Consider the following 5,199-nt stretch of genomic DNA (forward strand, 5'->3'; position numbering starts at 1 on the left):
TGAAAAAATCAAAGATCAAGGAGACAAAATCAGTCTTGAAAATTAATCGAAAAGAAAATACAATTAGGATTCAAGTGGCCGGGCAGCAGCTAAGTAGGAAAAAAAAAACTTCTGTAACCGCCAAATTTTTTTATTTTGGTTATATGAGTTAATATTCAGAATTGGAATCTTTGTTGATATAATATAAAGAAGTAAAAATTTAACAAATTAAATCAAGTGAATTTATAATTAAAATTGTGATGAGAAGTATATATATACAAAGAGGCAAGTGAAGTCAAGTCAAGTCAACGATGATATATATTGGTAGCAAGCTTCTTCAATTCATTGTTGTTACTTCGTTGATTCCTCTTCTCATTATCAGAGCTTTTAATGAAAATAAGGATAAATAAGAATGGTAGTTGAAAACTTTAAATCTAAAACACATACAGTATCGTATGGTTATGATTGTGTGGATCATATCGGTCATACAAACAACAACAGCAACATATTTCAAAATTCAAATAGACTAGCAATAAGAACATCTAATAACTTACAACAAATTGTGAAAAAACCAAGTTACTAACCTCAGAAGATGACATTGTGAGTTGCAGGAGAAGGCTCAGACTAAGGGTTTGCTCGGCGACGGAGAAGAACGGCTCAGACGGAGATCGACGAAAGCTAGACGATGGCGTGAAGACTGTGGATAAATGACGACGCTCTCATCTCTCTACAACGCCTGCGATAGAGATTGACGACGTCCTTCACGGTGACTAGATGACGACGCTCTCAGCTCTCTGGCTCTCTCTGGCTCTCATTCTCTCAGAGTCTCAGGCATGGAGGAGAAAGATGGAAATGAGTTTACTGATGGATTGTGTTGTGGGGTTGTGGCTGCGCTGAGTGCTAAGTTAGGGATTTGGAGGTTTGGTTATCAGGTTAAAGGGAAAATTTGTAAAAACAAGCATTTCTGAACCTATTTCTTGATTTGGTTTGGTTTTCTCTGAACCAACCGAAAACAGAACCGAACTGATCGGTTTAATTTGAAAAAGACCAAAAAATTAGTTTTTTCGGCTTTTCATTCGATTGTTGTAAATTTCGGTTCGATTTTGCGGTAAATTTTGGTCCGGTTCGGTAACTTACACCCTACTAATGACAGTTATAAAGTCACGGTCTAATATAAAAAATTTAGTAACTTGTTAATAGAGACCCCCACATTAGTTTTCATGTAGTGCTCCAAAGAACCACAAATTAAAATATTCATAAATTTATATCATTTGTATATTTATGGTAACACTCTCCAAAAAATATTGGTACTACACAATAAAATAGATGTATATAAATTATTTACACTGTTATTATGATATCATTACAAGACGTAGTATGCGATTTAATTTCATCTTCTTTTTTTTTTTAATTTTAATCTTGCAAAACGCATGTTGCAATTAGTGTTTTAATATTTTTTTAACATGCAACCTAGAAAATGCAGGTCGCGATTTACCCTTTTCATTTTTTTTTTCATTTCGAACTTCACAAAACGCACCTGCATTTTGTAATATTAATCTTTTTTATTATAAAACCTGCAAAACACAGGTTGCGCTTTGTAAACGCAGGTTGCATTTTGATTAAATAAAATATTTTAACTTGAGAGTCTTTCCTATAAATATCATTACCATTTATCTCTCTTTATACTTGTGATTTTTTTCGACACAATTAATAGTGTCAAAAAATTGGATGAGGTGAGATTGAGGCAATGAAAGTATTACAAATTTGCGAATGTATTATAATGGTGAGATCTTACCAAAACATACAAGAGAGTGACTTTTATTTGTGAATGTTCTTTTTTATTTGCTATTCCATGCACCATGAGTTTTGTAGAATTGTAAAATGGTCTTTGTGAGAATATACAAAGTCATATTTCAAAGAGAATAAGCAACATTTTATACAGGATTCTTGTACAAGTATTTGGTGGGCTAATACAATTTCAAATAATGTCCATCACTGACGCCGCATGTATACAAAAATTGTTCTATATTTATCAACAAACCCGATTTCATGTGCCAATGATGGAGTTGAACATTGGGTTTGGACAACATTTGGGGCTGGACGCGATTGGCGAGGAGGTGAATATGGATGAACTCGGAGATATAGATTGGGAAGAAGATAACAATGACAGTGAAGTAAAATTCAAAGCCAACTACGAAGTCGATGACAAAGACGAGGCAGGTAAGCTGGCGGTGCAAAATGAAGTAGATGCAGTTGTCAAGCAGCACCTCTTTGGTGTTTCGTCTTTTATGCGAACCCTGGATCTCGCAGCCATACATGCTCCAAAATTTCCTGAGTATGCAAATTTGGGTATGTTATGCTTATTAATTAAGGTTACCATTACCATTTCTTTATTTAGCCTTGACCGACTAATAGTGGTTCACATTTAATAGGTGAAGGCAATGTTGTGGTGGAAGATGGTGAGTTTAGTATCAAAATGGAATTTGGTTCTAGAGAGTCGATGATCTCTGCAATCAAAAGTTACACTATCTCTAGAGGAGTTGATTACATATTGTATGAGTTAGAGTTGCAGAAATTCTATGCAAAATGCAAGGGGTATGGTATAGGATGCGATTGGCTTATCCGAGCTAGCTTGATCCAGAAGAAAATTTGTTGGGAGATTAGGAGATTCAATTGCAAACACGCATGCACCATGGGACGATTTCACAAGATCATGATAAATTGGACTCAAACATAATTGCAGATGCTATCAAGCCATTGATTGAGGTAGACCCATCGATAAAGGTAAAATCTATTATTGCAGAAGTTCAATCTAGGTTCAACTATATTGTAAGTTACCGCAAGGCTTGGTTGACAAAGCGAAAGTCCATTTCAAAAGTTTTTGGTGATTGAGTAGTTTCTTACCAGACTCTACTAGTGTGCTTAAAAATAATATGCGCCAAGATGCCAAGATCTCGTGTTCAAATAAAAACTCTACTTGTTTGACATGAGAGTGAGGAAGTGAACGGTGTCAAAGTTTTCCATCGGGTGTTTTGGAGCTTCTATCCATGTATTACAGTATTTAGACACTGCAAGTCATTGGTGCAGGTTGATGGCACACACTTTTATGAAAAATATAAAGGTGCACTTTTAGTTACAGTTGCACAAGATGGAAAACAAAATATTGTGCCGATTACTTTTGCCATCGTGGAAGGTGAGACAGCAAATGTGTAGGAGTTTCTCCTTATTAATTTGCAAAAATATGTTGTTACTTAAGATGGCGTGGGCATTATTCTTATCGCCATAACTCCATCGATGCAGTAGTAGCTCATAGTAATGGCGCACCGCCAAGAGCATGGCACATGTTCTACATCAGGCACATTGGATCCAACTTTTTAAGGAGGTTTAAGGCTCCATACTTGTATAAACTCGTGGTTAACATAGGTATTTGAATTTGCTATTATAGTTCTATTCTTAGTGATTTTTGGTGTCTATTTATGATAGCATGGTTTGCTTTATAGCCTAATTTAGGACGGAGTAGGAGTACAATAAAAACTACTAAAGGCTTAAAGAGCGGGATGAGGCATATACTCAACGGTGCGATGAGATCGCTGTTGAAAAATGGGTGTTGGCATTTGATGGGGGTCATTGTTAGGGTCATATGGTGACGAATTTGGTAGAGTATATAAATTCTATCTTAAGGGTACCCGCAACCTTCCTATGATTGCCATTATTTGATCTACTTTCTATTGGCTAAACGAATTGTTTACTCAGAAGAGTATCGAGGCTCATGAGCGCATTCGCAATGAATTCATGTATTTGAAATTTGCCACCCAATGAGTTGAAGAAAGTTTTTAACATGCAGGAAACATAGTTGTGAACCAGTTCAACAGGCACAAGGGATGTTTGAGATTCATGAAATGCGAGACGATTCTATATACACTATTAATCTTGCGCAACGATATTGCGATACCGTCATTTCCAGGTCGAGCAGCTTCCATGTCGCCACGTTCTTGCATGTTGTGCCAACCAGCGTCTTGATTGACAAGTATATGTATTTATGCATGTCAACTTTTTTATGTATTTATACATGTTAACTCTTTTATGTAATTTTTTTATACATTTAAGCATGTGCACTTTTTTATGTATGCGTTAAAATAAAACAAAATCAAACTTACAATAATAAAGATAAGAACAAACAGAAATGTCTAAATATAAAATCAAACGTACAACAATAAAGACAAGAATAAAAGGAAACGTCCAAAGATAAAATCAAATATACAATAATAAAGACAACAATAGAAAGAAATGTACAATAATAAAGACAATATACAAAGAAACGTGCAATAGGCTATTTCTTCTAAAGCAACTTCTTCGCTTTTTTTAAATAATATGATGGGGTGTATTTCTTTGGGGGAGCGAATGCTGTCCATAGATTATATGGATGACCCTCAGAAGCACCTGTATCCTGACCACTAAGTCTACCACCCCCCACAAGCCTCAAAAGCACCATCATCCGGCCCGCTGTCTCTACCGGTGTCATAAATACCAGAAGCACTCATGTTCCGAGTATTCTCTCCACCACAATAATACTCGTGCAACATATCATCGTCTCCGAATCCCTCTTCCTCCTGCGCATATTCGTTTAAATCAAAGAATTCCGTACACGGTGGTTGAGAAGCACGCGGTGGTTTGGAAGCACGTGGAGGTTCAGAAGCACGTGGTGGTTCAAATAGGGCTGCACACGGATCGGATCGGATCGGATATAGGCTAACATTCTATCCGATCCGCACTGCTCCCATCGGATCGGATATCGGATTTATCCGTATAATAAAAAATTTGTTTTAAGACCCTATTTTTGGTTGTTTTTGCAAAAAATGTCCATAAATATCATAAAATTAAAAATTAAAAATAAAATATCATAAAATTCATGACAACACTTGGTGAAACAACACACTAAATCTGTAATTTAACATACTAAAACATACTAAAACAGCAACTCAGCAATTCAACACACTAAATCATACTAAAACAGCAATCTCAGCATACTAAAAAAAACTAAAACAGCAACTCAGCAAGTTCCAATTGACATGTCTCTTCTAGTCTTCCAATTGACACTTGTTGAGTTAAGAAATTAACTAAATTAATTAATGATGACAAACATTATTTTTGAGCAAAATAAATAATTAGTGTTGATTAATTATATCTACTTATTAACTAATTGTTTATTGTTGCAGGCCA

Source organism: Arachis stenosperma, chromosome 10, assembly GCF_014773155.1.
Source record: "Arachis stenosperma cultivar V10309 chromosome 10, arast.V10309.gnm1.PFL2, whole genome shotgun sequence".
NCBI lineage: Eukaryota > Viridiplantae > Streptophyta > Magnoliopsida > Fabales > Fabaceae > Arachis > Arachis stenosperma.